Source organism: Globicephala melas, chromosome 3 (genome assembly GCF_963455315.2).
Source record: "Globicephala melas chromosome 3, mGloMel1.2, whole genome shotgun sequence".
In the NCBI taxonomy this organism is placed as follows: domain Eukaryota; kingdom Metazoa; phylum Chordata; class Mammalia; order Artiodactyla; family Delphinidae; genus Globicephala; species Globicephala melas.
Genome location: NC_083316.1, coordinates 24506640 through 24528787, shown reverse-complemented (window position 1 = coordinate 24528787; position 22148 = coordinate 24506640). Strand labels below are relative to the sequence as shown.

The window sequence follows — 22148 nt, the reverse complement described above, 5'->3', positions numbered from 1 at the left end:
ATTTTTCATATCTGTGTAACCACATTGAGAAGATCTTCAAGTTAAGGTAGCAAATGTGTCCTCTAGGGAGGTCCTTATTTGCTGGAATAAATATATTAAGATCCTTGGAATATGTTCTTGAAGGTCATAAGGTCCCCAAAGAGCATGTGTTAGAAAATGTTTGTCGTTCTGCTAATCACCAGGTTTCTGTTTGCTGAGTATGCCAGCTGAGAGAGAAAAATGAATTGTTTACGAGAATTCAAACAAAATATTAGCAGCTCTGTAAATGGTGAAAGACGGGAATGATAAATTATGTAGCAGAAAAAAGGAACTTTGCTGCTAGAACAGAGGTTCTGAATTGGAAACGTCATGACAATTTCCCTGATACAAGTATAATATGAACGTTTTGCCCTAGTTACTCTCCTTCCTCTCCTCCAAACAAAGAGTTGTTGGTACAACACAAACAGTAGTCTTTACTCATTTGATCTTATCATATCCAGTTAACTCTATGCATTCTTAATGCACAGGAGAAATACCTGTGCCATATGAGTGCATTCAAAATGGCAACATAAAACCTAGCTTTGTCTCCTCTCAATCCATACTCTGTAGTCCTCTATTTAAATTACTCTCATCTGATGTGTGCACTTGTCTGATTTTTCCATTATACTGTAAGATGCTTAGAGGAAGGACAGAGGCCATACTTTCATCATGTATCACACTCTCCACAACCTCCCCACTTGTTCCATCTCTTCACAATCTAAAATAATGCTTTAGATATAGCACATCAGCAATTTTTATATCATTTTAAAAATTGACAAAAACCCAGATATCTTAACTTTTAAACTCTGTTTTCTCTACTAACTCTGTTACTATTACCTCTTCTGTATGGAATAAACCAGAAAATAAAACATACATTTTCAAGCCCTTAGAATTATCTTATGGTGAAAATCAATCTACCAAAGAAACAGATTGGCTTCAAATATACCTCTTATCTGCTTAACGAATAAAGCAGCCTGAAATCGAATGCTGTTTGCCTAGTTTTGGGGGAACACTTGCAAAGTTTGATGTAGAAGAATAAACATTTTTGGGGAGCTGTGGTAAGCCTTAGCAACCAGTATCTCTATACTCCTTATCTTCTAAACATGATTTTTAAAAATGGATTAGCTCTATTACCTGCAGTACCACTATTTCATTGATTCTAGAAATAGATCATTTCCCTGTAAAATACTTCAAAAATGTTCCACAGGTGTTATTTTGTATTCTGCAATTTCTTCTTATTATTTATAGCTACAAACATTGCATTCCCCAAAATGCTTTTTGAAGTCAAAATTCCAGTACCTCTTTAAGGGCTGTAAACCAAAAAGTATCATCACTGTCACAAATTATTGCTTCATAAATATCCTTACCAAAACGTACCTTGTGATTATTATTTAATCAGGAAATAATATGTTATGGGGTAGAAATGTCTACTATTTATTCTCTGATTTTATTAAAGAAAGTCGATTCTGTACAGAATCACATTTCAAAATTATAAAGAATGGTTTCTGCCCTCATAGCTCTATTACAGTCATTGTCATATATTAAGGTTTATTCTAATTCCAGACCAATACATGGACACTGCACAAAATAAACAGCTTTTTTAAAAACAGAATGAACAAAATGTCTTGAAGCACGAATGAGTGATTATCATGCTTCTTCATCTCTTGGAAAATTTCTTACTGTTGCTGTAAGTCCCAGTGAGTTATAGTTCCTCTTACACACATAAAAAAGGATAATGGTTATAATCCCACTATCTGAATTTCAACTTTCACCTCTCTCTCTAAAGTTAAAAGTTAGCTTCCAAAGCTTTTAGAAAGCTGCTGCCCTTTTCAAACAGCATTTCTAGTACATCAGTCTTACTGATTTATTCATAGTAAATGTTACCCGCTCATTCTTTGTGTGTGAAACTGAAGAAGGCTAGATAAGTGCTTCCTAAACTCTGGCAACCATCTCAGATGTAACTTGGCTAAACAGTGAAAACATATTCTTTCTGGTCAGGGCAACAGTCAGGCTGGAGAGGGAATATGGGGCTGTCAGTGCCAACCAGGATAAGCCATAAATTCTAGTTTACCACCAATATCAAATGTGGAATGTTTTACCATTCCAGGAACTATTACTTCCAGAAAGTGATAGAGCCTCTCCACTAATGAAAGCATTGATCCTGAACTGAACTCTGAGTGCATGATGTAAATCAGAGGAGTCTTTTTGGAAAAATCCATTTGTGAGTCTCAAAGTCCTTCAGTTTAATATAAGTGAATTCATATCAAAAGAAATGAGTGAGGCAGCTTAATCCTACCACCCAAAGTACAAACTTAAAAAGAGGAAAAAAAAAGACCTCTTTGGGTTATACTAAGATATCTCATCTCCCTTTATTTACATATTTACTCATTCATGTTATTTCTAACTTTCTAGCCCTGATTTTGCATTTCCATTTTGGCACACGGAATAAAATTGCATTTTATTCCGTGTGCCAAAATGGAAATGCAGTTTTATTCCATGTGCCAGTTTATGCTGAACTAAATGACTTGCTACCACCTAAAGGTTTATAAGGCAGAGAAAGCCTGCAAACCATTTATTTTTGACCAATAACCAAAGAAAATAAGTAAGTTCTCCTTTTTGTTGTCTTTGTTGCTTATCCATTGGAAAGAATTAGGTAGGGCCCACATTCCTAACTCCATGAAAAAGCAAGAAGCTAAGATGATTTGATCTAAGTAGTTTGATGCCCAGCACTCATTCTCTAGTTCAACATCTAGAAAGATAGCAACCAAACTTATATTATAATAGAAACAAACGGTGACGTTATTTTCTGGAAAGCAAATACAACCAAAAATTCTCTTTATTTTTGGTCCTGACCCAATCAATCAGTGATGTGGCAGTGGGGCTGGTGTGTAGTGAAGGAAGTTCTAAGCTGATTCTCAGTGCCTCACTGTTAAATATAAATTGCCCCAGAGCACCTAACATTTGAGATAAGCATTTAATATGAAGTTACAGTAACAAAGTCAATATGCTAAAATGGGTAATAGAGACAATGTTTGGAGGTGAGGAAAAAATATAAAGAAAATATATTTAAAGGGGAAAATATGGTCCTCTAAGGAAGAAAGAAAAGACAAAATGAAGGTAGGAGGAAAGAAAAAGAAAAAAAAAGGAAAAGAAATAGAAAAGGAGGGCTTCCCTGGTGGTGTAGTGGTTAAGAATCCACCTGCCATTGCTGGGGACATGGGTTTGAGCCCTTGTCCGGGAAAATCCCACATGCCACAAAGCAACTAAGCCCATGTGCCACAACTACAGAGCCTGTGCTCTAGGGCCTGTGAGCCACAACTACTGAAGCCCACATGTCACAACTACTGAAGCCGCGCGTCTAGAGCCTGTGCTCTGCAACAAGAGAAGCCACGACAATGAGAAGCCCGCACACCGCAACAAAGAGTAGACCGCGCTCGCAGCAACTAGAGAAAGCCCGCACACAGCAACAAAGACCCAACACAGCCAAAACTAAATAACTAAAATAAATAACTTTTTTTAAAAATTTAGAAAAAAAGAAATATAAAAGGAAATTCAGGAAAAAGAAAACTCTAATATATGTTATAGCAGAATATTATTTTTGGGGGGGATAGAGAATTTGGCAAAAAAATTGAGGAACTCCTATAGGAAAGGTAATGAAATATTAAAAACTAGGGAAATATAATTTTCATATTTTTTGCTTTATAATATCAGGATAAACATGTAATCTAAGTCTAGTTGTTCAATTGAACTAATTTGAAGTTCTCAGTTAACAATCCCAATGACTAATGTGAACAATGTTAACTATAACATTAGCTGAGCTGGGTTTTTTTTGTTTGTTTCTTCTAAAGATTTCCACTAATTTTATCCTTCAAAATTTAATCCCTGGGACTTTGTTCTCAAGAAATGAAGGGTAAATTACAACTCTTCGTGGCTGTGCCGTGGTCATCCACGTGTCCTATTACCACACAAAAATAGTCACATCCTCTTTTAATTTTATTTTTTATACAGCAGGTTCTTATTATTTATCCATTATATACATATTAGTGTATACATGCCAATCCCAATCTCCCAATTCATCCCATTACTACCCCCACCCCCACCACTTTCCCCCCTTGGTGTCCATACGTTTGTTCTCTACATCTGTGTAAGAGTCATATCCTCTTAAGCAGAAGAGGAACATTTTGCATAGATTCAGCTTTACACATTCAAAGGACTACAAAAAATTTATGTACACTTAAGTTGATATTCTGGGATATCTTTGTGTGGTCTGATACAAAGGATGATGCCTCTGTCACAACTGAATGCTTATAACACCTTTATTTGAAGAAATTCTGCAGAATTGAATTTATACAATATCTTAATTATACAAACCTAGATTGTTGGTACAGAGTTTTTTACTTATATATATTGTCCATCATTACTAGAATGCATAATATATCAGTATTCTGTATTTATGGATGTTAGACTTTAAAAGAATGCTTTATTGGAATGGTGATTTCTTTAAACTTTGTTTACCTCATATGCTATATATATTTGGATCTTAATAAAAAGCTAATAATCAAGAAAAGAAAAAGAAAGTTGTAGGGGAATTAAGGAAAATATATTCTGCAGGAACTATGCTCAAGTGAAATGATTTTAAAAATCACTTTGGATAATAAGTGATGATAAACTTATGTGTAAGCATGTTTTAAAAATCATCAGTGTAGAATTAGGAGGAAGAAGGATGGAAATCTGTTCTCCTCTAGGACAGCTTTCCATATTATCCATAATGAATTATGGATAATTCATTAGCTGGTCTAGTTTTGTTCTTATTTAAACAGAATGCTTATCTCATGAATATCATATATCAACATTTTGAGCTCTTACTATGTGAATGATACTAAGATCTATTAGGCCCTAAAAGATTTTGAAAATACTTCCATCATCTTTGGCAGTACTTCCACAATATGTGTTCCAAAACTTTTCCACTTTTCTTAGTTTCATATTCACTGATATTAATTTATTGAGAAATCAAAGTTATCTAAAGTGATGTCTGTCCTCATTCTCTACTTTCGTAGCTCCTTTTTCCTACCCTCTAGCCTCAGGCCAAAAAGCATTTGCACTACTTCCAAAAACTAATTTCTCTGCTTAAGTTTTCAGTTATAGCCCAAACTGAGCCCTGTATGCTTCATTTCTGATTCTCCTTTGTAACTTTTAATTTCATCAAACAGGTAAATAATCAACTAATACAGAGATAACGACTAAACCCTGATGCTGTCATTTTATGTTTAAACTACAGCCCTCCTTTTAAATGACTAATATCTAAGGATTAATATCTCACAATCACTACATTTCCATGCTCTTTATTCTTTCCTTAACTCCCCCATCTTCCAAATTCCTTACTTTGAACTATCAAAACTATCAGGGATTCACAAATCACAAGACTAATAGTTGTTTCCAAGCCCACATTTTCCTTGACTTCCTGGAAGCCAGTTCTGCTTTCTTCTCTTACTCATTAAACGTCTGAGTTCTTCACGTTTTATTTCTCAGTCTTCATACTTTCTCTGCTCGTGAATGAATGCAAAGTGTGTATTTCCAATTGTTTATGGCTACTTGCATATGGGTGTCTTGTCTTATTTTAACACATTACATTTATATCTAAATTCATGACCATAAAATTATGTCTTTACACTAAGGCCAATGACAAGATCAACTCCTAAGTACTAAGAACCTACCCCTATTTCCCTCCCAATTCCTGGGACCCAGGACACATTAGGATGATGGATTGCAGAAAGACACCCTTAGACCCTGACTAGGAGAAGAAAGGCCCAAGTGCCTCTCACATTTATCACCTCTGTTCTCTGGAGGGAAGTGTGTCCTGGAGGCTTTTGGTGGTAATAATGACCCGCTGGGGGGCAAGTAAGCCCCAGCAAGTCTGGACCCCCATGGCTGGTTCTCCCACCCTACCCCCTGCAAGCTCTATAGTAGTAGCTGCGGGTCTCCTGCGCCAGAAGCGACCTTGTTAAACGAGGTGGTCTCCCGAGGGGGACGGCCGCCCAGGGCCATGCACATTGGCTCCAAAAGCGGCTCATGGTGAAGAGGCGCTGGTCTCTTGGGGAGAGTCTGAGAAAAGCCTAGTGGAGCGTTTGTCCCTAGTGTAATGGAGATCTTCCTCTCCGCCTCCATGTGCTCCAGCAGCCTGCAGACAAGAGCACTGCCTGACTCAGAAACGCAACCCCCTTCTGCTCTTCCTCGGAGAGGAGCTTGCTCTTGGCGCAGTCGTGGCAATGACGCTCTCGGCGGCGGCTGCGGCGAACTGGACATGCGCACGGCTTCCCACGCAGCACGGCTTCCACGCAGACTCCTCAAAGACGCGGATGTGGCCACGCCGCTCCGCACGCTGGAGCTGGGCTCCAGCTGGGCGTTGTGCAACGTGTGAGTTCGGTGGATGTCTGGACGACGACGTGGTCGGGAGTGCCCAGTTCATGTGTTTCCACCATAAGGTATTTGGGCATTTGCTCGTCCTTGGTGCTGGAGGAGCAGGACGTGCTGGTGGAGTGCTTCTTGCCCACCGCGAGAATTTCGTCGGTGTGAACGGTGCAGGGCCCTGGGCGGAGGCCTCTTTCCACCGACTCCGGGCGGCTCATCATAAGAACAGCACCAGTGCCGCCGGCACCATCAACTTGGCTCGCAGTGCCTTCCCACCATGGCCGGCCCGGCAACAAGGGCTGACTGCTTTTCCCCTGTTTGTGGCGTCCGCAATCGCGCGAGGAGCCATTTTAATCCGATTGAAAGCACTGATTCCTCCTTCACTTCCAGTCTTTCTAGCCAGACGCAAAATATACCACAGGGTGGCTGAGCCCCCTGCTGTCATCCCCAAGGCAGAGAGGGCATTTCCAAAGAAGCCCCTAAGCCTATAGGAAACTGGGATCCTGACGTTGCCTTTGATATTCAGCTCATCTTCAGCTGCTGGAAGCGTCTCTCAAATATATCAGTATTTGAAACCTGCATTCCGTGCATCAAGGCCAGCCGAGGCCACCCAAACACCACGGCTCCGGTGTGCAGATAGACTTACACCACATCACTGTGGGGCACCACCTGGACCTTCTGTACTTGGCTCCTGGCCAGCATCTCGTGGACAAAGTTGGTCCAGGAAATGGTACCCCTGCTAGTGCTGGGCGAGATCAGCCAGCTCATGAGGACAGCGATGACAAACAAGGTGAGTAGATGCTCCCAGTACTTCCGTCCTATCGTTGAGCCTTCTCTCCTCTTCGTCATCTTCAAGGGTCCTCTCCTTGGGTTTATCATTGTCCTTAGTCCTCTGCTTCCTACTTGAGGTGTTAAAATAGTGCCGCCTAGAAGTTTCCACCTAGAAGTCTGACTGGATTATGGACTACATGCTTTTTCAGCAACAATCCACTGATCCCTTAAAAGGCAGGGGTTAGCAGTGGGCAGTTGCAAGCTCTGTAGCCTCGGCCCCCAGCCTAGGCAAGACCGTCCTGAGGCCTGTGGACAAAATTTAGCCCCCTCCTCGCACTCGGGTGGAGAGACCTGGGTTCCAGCCTGAGCCTGGGGCCCTGAAGACACCTAGAATACAGCACAGACCCTCGTGGAAGGACATTTTTTTCTTTCCTCGTTGAAGTGCTTCTTATTTTTAGAGCAACCAAAAACATTTACTATAAAACCTGTTTTAAAAATGAAAATAGTAGAAGTGAAAAGCTCAACATGATTCACTAGATTATGACAGTCCAGGTAGGAGCTGCAAGAATAAATAATCCTTGTTCTTGAAAAAAGGTCAAAAGAAATGACCTAATCTGAAAATCAAACACAGAAGTAAAAAGTGAAAAAGAGAGAGGGAGGGAGAAAAATAACCTACATCCATGACCTTTGTGATAATATCAGTCTAACATATGCATCTCTCAAATGTAGAATGAGAGGACTGAAAGAAAGGGTCAGAAACACAATGGAAAAAGTAACACCAATAATTCTTAGAATTTGGTGAAAAGAATAAATTTATAGATCAAAGAATATCAGTGAACTGCCAGAAGGATAAGTAAAAAGAAAACCACATAAAGTACAGCAAACCAGAGGCTAAGGGAAAAATATTGAGATCACTACAGAAAAAGGACGTATTGTGCATAGAGGAATAATGATGTGTAGAACAGTCTAATTAAAAGAGGGGTGGGCAGGGAAACCAAGAGAAAGGCCAGGACGCATTCTTAGAAAATGAAAGCATAAGGAAGACACATTCAGATGTACAAAAGTTGAGAAACTTAAATTATAACATAACTACATAATGAAGATAGTGTGTTATTGGATGAGAACAGAATAAATCAATAGAGAATAAAGAATCCAGGAATAGACAAACACTTACAAATTAATTTAATTAAATTTTTTTCCATTTTATTATTTTTTTAACATCTTTATTGGAGTATAATTCCTTTACAATGTTTTGTTAGTTTCTGCTGTATAACAAAGTGAATCAGCTATACGTATACATATATCCCAATATCTCCTCCCTCTTGCATCTCCCTCCCACCCTCCCTATCTGACCCCTCTAGGTGGTCACAAAGCACCGAGCTGATCTCCCTGTGCGATGCAGCTGCTTCCCGCTAGCTATCTGTTTTACATTTGGTAGTGTATATATGTCAATGCTACTCTCTCACTTCGTTCCAGCTTACCTTTCCCCATACCTGTGTCCTCAAGTCCATTTTCTCCATCTGCATCTTTATTCCTGTCCTGACCCTAGGTTCATCAGAACCTTTTTTTTTTCTTTATTTTTTTTTAAGATTCTATATATCTGTGTTAGCACACAGTATTTGTTTTTCTCTATCTGACTTACTTCACTCTGTATAACAGACTCTAGGTCCATCCACCTCACTAAAAATAACTCAATTTTGTCTCTTTTTATGGCCAAGTAATATTCCATTCTATATATGTGCCACATCTTCTTTATCCATTCATCTGTCAGTGGACACTTAGGTTGCTTCCATGTCCTAGCTATTGTAAATAGAGCTGCACTGAACATTTTGGTACATGTATCTTTTTGAATTATGGTTTTCTCGGGGTATATGCCCAGTAGTGGGATTGCTGGGTCATATGGTAATACTATTTGTAGTTTTTTAAGGAACCTCCATACTGTTCTCCATAGTGGCTGTATCAATTTACATTCCCACCAACAGTGCAAAAGTTTCCCTTTTCTCCACATCCTCTCCAGCATTTATTGTTTGTAGATTTTTTTGATGATGGCCATTCTGACTGGTGTGAGGTGATACCTCATTGTAATTTTGATTTGCATTTCTCTAATTATTAGTGATGTTGAGCATCCTTTCATGTGTTTGTTGGCAATCTGTATATCTTTTTTGGAGAAGTGTCTATTTATGTCTTCTGCCCATATTTGGGTTGTTTGTTTTATGATATTGAGCTGCATGAGCTGCTTGTATATTTTGGAGATTAATCCTTTGTCAGTTGCTTCATTTACAAATATTTTCTCCCATTCTGAGGGTTGTTTTTCCATCTTGTTTATGGTTTCCTTTGCTGTGCAAAAGCTTTTAAGTTTCATTAGGTCCCATTTGTTTATTTTTGTTTTTATTTCCATTTCTCTAGGAGGTGGGTCAAAAAGGATCTTGCCATGATTTGTGTCATAGAGTGTTCTGCCTATGTTTTCCTCTAAGAGTTTTATAGTGTCTGGCCTTACATTTAGGTCTTTAATCCATATTGGCTCTATTTTTGTGTATGGTGTTAGGGAGTGTTCTAATTTCATTCTTTTATATGTAGCTGTCCAGTTTTCCCAGCACCACTTATTGAAGAGGCTGTCTTTTCTCCATTATATATTCTTGCCTCCTTTATCAAAGATAAGCTGACCATATGTGCATGGGTTTATCTCTGGGCTTTCTATCCTGTTCCATTGATCTATATTTCTGTTTTTGTGCCAGTACCATACTGTCTTGATTACTGTAGCTTTGTAGTATAGTCTGAAGTCAGGGAGCCTGATTCTTCCAGCTCCATTTTTCTTTCTAAGGATTGCTTTTGCTATTCGCAGTCTTTTGTGTTTCCATACAAAATTATTTTAATTTTTGACAAAGGTGCCAAAGCATTTCAGTGGGGAGGTAAATTCTTTTAAGCAAATGATCCTGCAACAACTGGATACACATAGGGAATAAATAAACCGTAATCCCACCTAATAGCATATAAAAACATTCATTTGAGATAGAGCAAAACTAAAATGCAAGAGTTAAAATCCTAAAAGTTTAGAAAAAACAGTAGTGCATTCTTTATGCACCCTGAGGTAGACAAAGCTTTCTTAGAACATAGAAAGGAATAATAGGAAAGAGAAAACATGATAAATTTGACCTCATTAAAATCAGACTTTATCCAAATAGGATAAACTTAATAAAATACACAAGCAAAATTTATAGTTGACAAAAGCCCTGTATAAAAAATATATAAAGTACTCTTAAGACTCAACAATAAAAAGACAATCTAAAACAATGGGTAAAAAACTTGGATACTTCACAAAGAAAGATGTACAAGTGTGCAATAAACATGAGAAAAAAGTTCAACATTATTCATAAGGAAAACTTTAAGTGAAGTCAAATTTATAGATATTCACAAGAATGGCTAAAATTTAAAAAGTCTTTTAACACCAAATGTTGGTCAGGATTCAGAACAAGTAGTTCTCTTACATGCTGATGGTAATGTAAATAATGCACCCTCTTTTAAAAAAAGAAAGTTTGGTTGCTTATTATGAAGGTATATATCTGTCTCTGAAGTTCTACCCTAGATATTTACCCAAGATCAATGAAATTCCATGTCTACAAATAGTCTGCTACAAGAATGTCCAGAGATGCTTTATACAAGAGTCAAAAACGAGAATTGGCCCTGCTGTCTGTTCATAGGAAAATGCATGAATATTTTGTGGTAAAGTCATATAACAAAATGCTACTCATCAATAAAAATAAACAAACTACTAATACATATAAAAATAGATGCTTCTCACAAAAAATGTTGGCAAATGAACCCAACTCAAAAAATTATATGCTGTATGATTCCATTTGTAATATATTCAAAAACAGGCAAAACCAATCCATGATGAAAAAAACAATTATAACATTGTTTACCCCTGTGGAGGGTGAACGTATTGATGAAAAACAGCCACATGTTAACTTTCTGAGGCGATGGAAATGTTCCCTCTTTGCAGTATATGCATTTGTCAAAACTCATTAAATTATACATTTAAGCTTTGCTTATTTCACTCTAATTAAATTTTATTTCAAAGAAAGATAAACAGATACTGAACTCTAGTTAGTAGGTTTCCTTTTTATTTGTTGTTTAATGGTATAAGTTACCAATTTTGAAATATCTTCTGTTTGCTAAGTTTGAGCAAATGTAATGAGGACCAGATTTCTTCCTTTTTGGAAGGGAGTTAAAAATATTAAAAAGAAAAAAAATATCTAGAAGGTGTACTGATGTGTTGGATAAAATTAGAGACACCAATAAGAGCTCTTCAGTTCAGTAGATAGATACAGAGATATGCATATTTTCAACTTCTGTTCACTGGTAAGGCGTAGAAGGTATGAATATACCTCGTGCCCAGTTTTGTTTTCTAAGAACTGTTGTCCATTTAAAGGGAACAAGGAGTGTAGCCAATAATAGGGCTGAGCCAGAAAAAGTGAGATGCATGCTTGGGCCATCCTGTAGTGCCAGACATTAAAGAAGTGCTATAAGAATCGTGGAGATGTGTCAGGAGAGAGCCCCATACATTCAGAGACGGGGAGAAAGAGAGAATTTTAAAGTAAAAAAGGAAAACTGTCACAACTGGTGAGTGTGAGAAGAGCATGAAGCAACTTATCTGTAAATTTGAAATTAAAGCAAGGTGAAATGTAATAAAATATATCCCAGTAGATGTCTTAAAAAGGATTGAAAGCCACTAGGCTAGTCTCTTCAGTGTGTCTGAACTCACCCCTGGAATTCTGACTGCATTCTTCTTTGAACAATACTTTCACAATGAATGATGCCTACTATTTCCTACATCCCCGTCACAACCAGCCCCTCAGAATTCACCTGTTTTCTATTCCATGAGACTTTTTACCTCACCATCTTTACACCTGACTGGGTAGACCACTCAGGTGTAATTTATAAATGCTTTTCTTATGTTACTCTTACTTTTTGCTATGTCTCTTGTTTTAAAACGTTTGAAGCCCCAAGAGGCAGAAATACTATTTCTACTGTTGCCAACCCTAACAACTAACTACTTTTCATGAGCCAAGCAGATGCTTAATATTGTCAGTCTGATTGTTTTTCATATGAAAAATCATATACTAGAAAGTTAAGGTTTTTTCAGGTTCGGAATTTTTTAAAATCGGAACTCATTTTGTAAACGCAAATGTGTTTTAACTTGCGAGTTACTTTAGTTCAGTTCAAACATCAGTCAGTTCAGGAGCTTACATTTGCTACTCTCTCTTGTAGAATACAGCCTCTATTATTCAGTGAAAATGTTTTCATACATTGACTCTATTTTAATCCCATTCATCAAAACTACCCAGTTTCCTGGTCCTTGCCAGATATAACATGGTCTTGGTGAGCAGATAACATTATTATATGAAAGCCTTTATCTTTAGTGGGTTCTGTACTGACAGGAGGAGAGAGAATGAGCAGGTGCTTGCAAACTCCAGTGGCCATCTGCTGAACCCTGAGCCGCACCCCTGACAGAGGAGCAGTCTGCACCCATTTTGTGAATGAAATGGTTTTAGTGGTCTCTGAGGCTATCGCTCTGTCACTCTTTGTCAGTACTAAAATTATGTGGAAATAAAAGTAAACAAAGCATCTTTCCTTCCTGTGTTTCCAAAAACGTATTGACTTGTTTAAACATCTAACTCTAGTGTAAACAAACATGGTTTTATTATAATTGCATTTAAATCTTGATGGAAAACAGACACCTCTCCTCAGATAGCTTTTCCTCTTCAAGATTATGTATACAGGCTTAAGACTGAACTCTATTCTACTCTTCAAGGAGAAGATCCAGCTTTTAAAATTTTATAGATGTAATGTTCTCCCCTAGACATACTAAATGCCATATCCTAATATCTGCATATACTAATATTACCTGATAAAACCTGCATTAGTCTGCTAGGGCTAATCTAACAAAATGCCACAGATTGTATGGCTTAAACTAGTGGTCCCCAACCATTTTTGGCACCAGGGACAGGTTTCGTGGAAGACAGTTTTCCACAGGTGGGGCAGGGGAGGGTATGGTTCAGGTGGTAATGTGAGGTAGTTTTTCCAAAGATGGGGAGCGGCAGATGAAGCTTCGCTTGCTTGCCGGCCCCTCACCTGCTGCTGTGTCACCCGGTTCCTAACAGGCCGTGGACCACTACGGGTCCATGGCCCAGGGGTTGGGGACCCCTGGCTTAAACAACAGAAATTTATTTTCTCACCATTCTGGCGGCTAAAAGTCCAAGATCAAAGTTGGTTGGTTTCCACTGAGGGCTGTACAGGAAGAGTCTGGTCCAGGTCTCTCTCCTGGGCTTATAGATGGCGCCTTCTCAGGGTGTCTTCACATGGTTGTTCTTTCGTATGTGCATGTGTTCTGTCTCCCTGAACTCCTTCAGAGCCTCTTTCTCAATAAGAGAAATAAGAGCCTCTTACTTCTCTTAATCGTGACTTCACTTTATTCCCATCACTGCTTAGGCACTGTATGGGACCACCTTCCTCATTTTCTCCTCTTTCACACATTTAATACTTCTCCATTTAATGGACTCCTAGTATAAGCTTGAAATAGTGTTAATTTCTGGAGAGATAATAAATTTACCCTCATAATATATAGTTAGGAGATGACCTCTGTGTTTATAGTTGTGCATCTCAGGTGGTGCTGTATAGTGGCTGAAAGCAGTGATCAGTGAGCATTTAAGAAAACTGGTCTAGCTTTAGATGTGTTGAGTTTGAGGAGATTGGAGTTGTGGAAAGGGAAATTGTACAGAAAGGGAAAACTTGGCTACAAAGTTGCATTTCATCAGCCTACAGGTAGTGCTTGAAGTGATTTAAACCACTGAAGATCTTAAAGGATTTCCCCAGCAGTTCTGAGGAGGAAGACGAGAAAAGGGCTAACGATGGAATCTTGGTGATCAGGCACTGGCCAGAAATACAGCAGAGGCTGTTCCTGAACTTTAGGATTTCAAAAATTCTTAGATTTTTCTTGATATTTCAGAATAAAAATTAATTTCTAGTGTTTGGCCGATTTTAACAACTTACAATCTATTTCGCTGTCCTAAAAATCAAACATACACAGGTGAAAGCTGGTGTAGAATAAGTTCATTCTGATGGCTTGCTATCAAATATACACTCTAAACTTTTATTACTTTACCTTTTACCTTTATCCTTGTCAAGGCTCTCATTTTTTTTAAGATCTTTATTGGAGTATAATTGCTTTACAATGGTGTGTTAGTTTCTGCTTTATAACAAAGTGAATCAGTTATACATATGTTCCCATATCTCTTCCCTCTTGCGTCTCCCTCCCTCCCACCCTCCCTATCCCACCCCTCCAGGCGGTCACAAAGCCCCGAGCTGATATCCCTGTGCTATGCGGCTGCTTCCCACTAGCTATCTACCTTACGTTTGGTAGTGTATATATGTCCATGCCTCTCTCTCACTTTGTCACAGCTCACCCTTCCCCCTCCCCATATCCTCAAGTCCGTTCTCCAGTAGGTCTGTGTCTTTATTTCTGTCTTACCCCTAGGTTCTTCATGACATTTTTTTTCTTAAATTCCATATATATGTGTTAGCATACGGTATTTGTCTTTCTCTTTCTGACTTACTTAACTCTATGACAGACTCTAGGTCTATCCACCTCATTACAAATAGCTCAATTTCGTTTCTTTTTATGGCTGAGTCATATTCCATTGTATATATGTGACACATCTTCTTTATCCATTCATCCAGTGTTGGGCACTTAGGTTGTTTCCATCTCCGGGCTATTGTAAATAGAGCTGCAATGAACATTTTGGTACATGACTCTTTTTGAATTACGGTTTTCTCAGGGTATATGGCCAGTAGTGGGATTGCTGGGTCATATGGTAGTTCTATTTGTAGTTTTTTAACGAACCTCCATACTGTTCTCCATAGTGACTGTACCAATTCACATTCCCACCAGCAGTGCAGGAGTGTTCCCTTTTCTCCACACCCTCTCCAGCATTTATTGTTTCTAGATTTTTTGATGATGGTCAAGGCTCTCTTGTAACTGCTGAGTCACAGTGTCCCTTCTCAAGTTTAAATTATCTCCATAAATTTTCCTTTCATCCCCTAATTCAGGGCCTTTTATGGAAGGCTGCTTTCCTCACATCTCAGAATCCTCCATCACTGACATATTCACTTGGGGATTTAGCTTCTCTCTACAAACTAAACTGAATCTCCACTATTGCTGGTCCCAAAGACAAGCACCCAGACAGTTTTCTTTCGTTTTTTTCCCAGCTTTTTTCAGATATAATTGACATATAATGTTATGCAAGGTATACAGTGTGATGATTTGATAGACATGTATATTGCAAAATATCTACCATGTTAAGGTTAGTTAACACATCCTTCACCTCACATGAGTACCATTTTGTCATCGTTTTTGTCTTGGTGAGGCCATTACAGCTCTACTCTCATAGCAGCTTTCAAGTAAGCAATATCATACTGTTAACTATGGTCGTCAGGCTGTACCTTAGATCCCTGGACCTTATTTATCTTATAAGTGAAAGGTTGTACCCTTTGACCTGTGTCTCTGTATTTCCCCGACCCCTCAGCCCTGAGCAACCGCCGTTCTACTCTTTGTTTCTGTGTGTTCAGTGTTTTTATGTTTTACATATAAGTGAGGTAATACTGTATTTATTTATTTTTCATAGACAGTTTTCTTATAATGGGTCTAAAGGCAAATCACCGGGGAAACAGAACAATTTAAACCATTTAGATATGGGTCAATGGCAAAGATTAGAGTGTTTTTAAGTCAGCAGTTCTTGAACTTACATTTCTGCCTTCCATTTGAGATAGTAAAATGAAGGTCATTCTAGCTTTGGATTCTGGCTTCATATTTTTGAGAGTAGGATTCCCACCCTCAAACTTATCTCAGTACTCAAGCAAAGTAAAAGGGTCTTGAAAACTTTGCCCACTGCATCCAGTATGTCTGAAAAGAAAATTGAAATTAACTCTGATGACACAAATTAGACAGAATGAGAGGGTTCTCTATCTCTCTCTTTATTAAACAGGAGACTCAAAGAAAATAATTTAATTTTTCTCCTAAATATTGTCTCAAATCCTAGCTTCATATGGGTGAAGATTTATTTTCTTTGGTCAAGTTTCCTTCTCAAGGAAAAGCTGTGGGTGAGGTGAGATATGGGTGTGCAGTGAGGTACAAAAACTAAATATATCTCAAATATACCTTTGAAGGAGAGATCTTAGTATGATTAGAGGAAGAGCAATTCTTCAAAGTTTTATGATCCTCTTTCCTAGTTAGATTGCAGTATGTATGAAGAAAAAGTGATTGGACATTTCTTCAGATAAAAATAGTTACTTTAACTATTGAAAACCTGATTACAGTTAGCTAGCAACTGGTTATTCTTCTCCATGTTATACAAATTCTAGCCCTAAACCAGTCAGTCTCAAATTCTTCATACCTATCACTAATCCCAAGAAACCTAGGGGTAACTGTATGTGTACACACCCACATGTACAACAACTATGTGGATAAGAATAAGCAAACAAAACCCTCAAAGCATGTATGTACTGGATCAGTATTAATACCTCTCCATATAGTTTTTATCATTTTTTTTTTTAAGGCTGGATCTACTTCATTTTTAACACCAAAATAAATCCAGATGAATTAAAGATTTACATATAAATAGTGAGATAAACTTCATATATTTCTGTATTGTTTCAATTCTTTTAGCAAGCACACTTCAAAAAATGTTTGAATACAGTAAAATATACATAACATAAAATTTACCATTTTAACCATTTTAAGTGTACATTTCAGTGGCATTAGTACATTCACTTCGTTGTGCAACTATCACCACAATCCATTTTTCCAGAATTTTTTTATATTCCCAAATTGAAACTCTGTACCCATCAAACAGCTCCCCATTCTACTCTCCCCCAATTCTACTTTCTGTTTCTATAAATTTGACTACTCTAGGTAATTCATATAAGTAGAATCATACAGTATTTGTACTTCTGTGGCTTATTTCATTTAGCATTAATGTCTTCAAGGTCCATCCATGTTGTAGCATGTGTCAGAATTTCCTTCCTTTTTAAGGCTGAATAATATTCGATTGTAGTTTATTTATCCATTCATCTTCTGATAGACATTTAGGTTGTTTCCACCTTTTGGCCATTGTGAATAATGCTGCTATGAACATAGGTAGACAAGTGAGAAGAGACAGCAGAGAGCTCTTCCCCCCAACCTCACCCTACCCTATCCCTGTCTGTAAGTCAGGAACAGAGCTCTCACCAGAAACCAAATTGGCCAGAAACTTGATCTTTGACTTCTAACCTTCAAGAACTGTGAGAAAATAAATTTATGTAATTTAAACCATATGGTTTTGATCTTTTTCATTTATTATTCTATGATGAAATTTTGTATAAATTTTCATTAGAATTAGTTTTTTTGTGACGTCTTTAAAAAGGAGTAATTGTGGTTAAATGCTCCTTTAATTAATAATATCTGAAAGCATTTAGAGCACTGTTCACTTATGTTTCTCAGCAAGACAAAACAAAGCCTAATTGCTGCTGTAAAAATTAGTTTCTTAGGTGTAAATGATACAGGGGCAGTTCTTCTTTTTTTTTTTTTCTTTTTTTTTTTTTTTTTTTTTTTTTGGCGGCACTCGGGCCTCTCACTGTTGTGGCCTCTCCCGTTGCGGAGCACAGGCTCCGGACTCGCAGGCTCAGCGGCCATGGCTCACAGGCCCAGCTGCTCCGCGGCATGTGGGATCTTCCCGGACCAAGGCACGAACCCGTGTCCCCTGCATCGGCAGGCGGACTCTCAACCACTGCGCCACCAGGGAAGCCCAGGGGGCAGTTCTTCTTGATGATTATATTTGTGTCATTCTTTAGCTTTATGCATACTTTATCTTGAACTAGCTTTTAAAATCTACCATTGAAAACAGCGTGAAAGCTCCTGAATTAAGCTCTCTAGGGCGGCCTGCTCACTTCCTCCTGAGGGAAATGAAGTATGCCTGTGGCTGTTAAAGGATGATGCTCTTTATTTTTTTTCTTCTGAATGCATTTACTGGTGTAGATGGGAGAACTCAGTCCTTTCAGAAATTGGCTGAACAAATTAAATCAGAATTTTGTTCTTCCCACCTCCTTGATTTCCCCGATCCTTCTCAACGTTTTCTAAATGGATGTTGTCCTTTGAGCCATAATTCATCTGCTACTTCTGCAGGTTCAAGTGAGGGTAGTAATTTCCTAAGGGGACTTGACTGTCAGAGAAATTCCAACAAAAAATCTAATTTTAAACTTAATGTTTCTTATAAATCACACCTAAGAAAACAAGGGGAGTTTTCCCTTTGAATGCTATTGAAACCAAATTAAACTAAAGTAGAAGAAATTTAATGGTTGGAAAGCATGGGTTGGGACTCAGAAGAAAACATCTTATGTTTATTTTGTTCTATTCTGTGGTAATTTATGAAGTCTTTAGTTTTCACCCCCTTAATATGTAACATCAGTAATTTTATCAGGTGAACATTAAGAGATGCTATCCTCTTTAGAGTGCTACCAGCAGGTGGGCTAATGTGTAACCAGCAAAAGAAAAAAAAAATTCCAGGAATTTTTTTTCAGTTATTTCAAGATGAAGTAAAATGAGTCAGGCATTTTTTGATGAAAGATCATAATTATTTTTATAACCTGAAATGGGAAATTCTGACCATTGATGAAGCCAAAGAGAAGATAGGACCCTCCTCCAGAAACACATGTGTAGTCAAATTGCTTAGGATCAGTACTCCATCTCCTCTCCCCTCCTTCAGGGATTGCTTTCTTAGATCTTTAATCAAATATCTTTACTACAAGGAAAAAATGAGGCTGGACAAATGAGTATACTGGCAGTCGTTCATAATTTTTCCATTCTAGTGAAACTTTCTTTCAAAAGATCAGCTGAAGGATAGCACATCAGCTGTAGTCTGTGTAGCATTAGAATCATGATATAGTACAAAACCTCCAGAATTTATGCACAGCTAGTATAAACCTCATTCTTGTTTTTATTAAAAACATCATACACTGATATTTGGTATTTTCACATGTAGAGATGCAAATTAGATGGTTCCAGCCATTAGAAAAAATTTGATATTTGTTGCAATGAATAGTGTTACATTGAAATACATTAAAATAAACATGTTGTATATTACTGCTCATTTCTATATTCACATGTTTATGCTTAAACATATATGGGAAGCTGTACCCATAGATAGAGACTCTGTTTCTGAGGACTAACGGATTCAGATTTCCATTTATTAGTTATATGCTTCTGGGAATGTTGCTTAGTCTTTCTAAAACTTATTTCGCACTATGCAAAATTGGGGCAGTTCCAAAGGACATTTCACGTGATTTCCCTGAGGATTACATAAAATTGTGTGTGTGTGTGTGTATACACACATGTATACGTAATTAAAATTTTTGTATATCTTTTTTAGCCCCCTTCACCTGTTACGCACACTTCCCCCCTACCCCCTGCCTCTGGCAACCAATAATCTGTTGACACATGACAATGATAGGCCCATAGATGATTCTAGGTATAGGTTTCCACCGTAGCTGCTTTTGAACTTTCACAGTTTTTAGTATTGTAAAGGATTACAGAAGACAGTCTTCACAGGGAACTTCTAAAGTTGGGTACTACTAATAATCCCTTCTCTCCATCATACTTGTTAACATTAATGTGATTTTTAAAATGTTTTCACTCCTCAGTGCAATGCCTTATTTGACGCTCAGGTATAAATCCTAATTAGTTTAAACTCATTGTGGTAATATGGTAATAAGGCATATGCACAACAGCATCAGTCTGGCAGTGATGCAGAGAGCAAGTCCTTTGGTAAATTCTAGGAAAATTTTCCTCATTCTCAAAAAAGTGAATCTTCCTCCTGCAAACATTGTCACATTTTAATGTAACATCAGGAAATGGCAAAGTCATCTAAGAAACATGAGGAGAGCTCACTTGAGAAAAACTAAGGGCATGATCATGAAATCAAGTGCAAAGATTAAAACAACCAACTCTGGAATAATTCTACCTTTGTACATTTTACTATGGGAGATATTTTTGGCCTTAAATTTTAATTATTTTGAGTGGAATTTATCTTATTTTGCGTAGAAAGTAATTTCACCCATCCATTATTGGTACAGTTAGCTGAGGAGAAGTGGGGGAAAAAACCCTCAGTATTTGAGGTTTGGAGGCTGATAATTCCATTTATCTAGTGTAAAACATTTTTAAACAATTGTTGTATATGGCTCAAAACAGTCTGTGTAATCATCAAGCCATAGCATTAGGGAAAGTGGAAAGTCAAATTCAAGATGTTGGTGTTTGTTGGCCAGTGCCTGCCAAGCACATGTATGCTTTTATTTTGGTAAAAGTAAACAATATTTCAGACTGAAATAATTTTCCAATCTTTGGTAAATAAAATATTTTATATATTAACTATGTATTTATAATTTTCATTATCTTGACTAAATTTACTATCATAAAATGCTCTGATAATTTTGTGGTCAAACATCTTCCACTAAGGGTGTATATATATATATTTTTTTTTACTCTTAAAAATACCTGTAGACTTTTGTTTGTCGCAATTAGGTAAAGTACTCATCCTCACCTAAAAACAACTGAAGAATGGTGGTTAAAATATGTTTAACTTAGTCAACCAGTTGGAAAGGAGGTATAGAATATTCAGAAGCTAAAAACTAATTGAAAAGGGTATCTAGAGGTGTCAGCAGAGCATTGAAGCTTTCTTTTGCCTTGAAAACATTTGATAAACCTTATTAACTTTTAGGCCACTGTGGATAAAGCCCACAGCCTACTCAAATGTGTGGAAGCTCATAAGAGACCCTTTGCCCCATTAAACTGGGATCCAAGAATACTTAATCTTTACTGTAACAGTTAGCTGTAACGGCCCAACCTCATTTTGAAAGTACACACAGTTCATGACTTCAAGGAAAACTGCTTTTATAAACCTTGGCTCTCAGGAGGGGAATTTTTTTTTTTCTTTAGATTTCATAACCACAGGTCAACATCACAGCAGGTTTGCATACCAAATTCACACTGTCTGAATATCAGGCAATCTCAGGTGTACAATTTGTTGGAGGTGGTATGGCATCCATATAAAATGTCAGAAGCAGGAGCAGTTCTCTCCAGAGTAAACTGCCTTCAACACTGGCCTCAAATTTGTCCTCAAACAAGGCTCAAAGAAATGAGCTTATGGTGTAAACAACCCAATCAAAAAGATGGGCAGAAGACCTAAATAAACATTTCTCCAAAGAAGACATACAGATGGCCAAAAGGCACATGAAAAGATGCTCATGTTGGCTAATTATTAGAGAAATGCAAATCAAAACTACAATGAGGGATCACCTCACACCAATCAGAATGGCCATCATCAAAAAGTCTACAAATAATAACACTGGAGAGGGTGTGGAGAATAGGGAACCCTCCTACACTGTTGATGGGAATGTAAATTGATTCAGCCACTATGGAGAACTGTTTGGAGGTTCCTGAAAAAACTAAAAATAGAGCTACCATATGATCCAGTAATCCCACTCCTGGGCATATATCTGGAGAAAACCATAATTCTAAAAAATACTTGCATCCCAGTGTTCATTATAGCACTGTTTACAATAGCGAGGACATGGAAGCAACCTAAATGTCCATTGACAGAGGAATGGATAAAGAAGATGTGGTACATATACACAATGGAATAGTACTCATCCATAAAAAAAGAATGAAATAATGCCATTTGCAGCAACATGGATGGACCTAGAGATTATCATACTAAGTGAAGTAAGCCAAAGACAAATATCATATGATATCACTTATATGTGGACTCTATAAAAAATGATACAAATACTCATGAATACAAAACAGAAATAGACACACAGACATAGAAAACAAACTTACGGTTACCAAAGGGGAAAGTGGAGGGGAT

At 37.7% G+C, this 22148-nt stretch overlaps 1 pseudogene; it reads right to left on the bottom strand.

Moving 5' to 3' along the window:
- Positions 1-6643: 6643 nt before the first annotated feature.
- LOC115845605 (mitochondrial inner membrane m-AAA protease component paraplegin pseudogene) lies at positions 6644-7879 on the bottom strand (annotated as a pseudogene).
- Positions 7880-22148: the final 14269 nt, after the last annotated feature.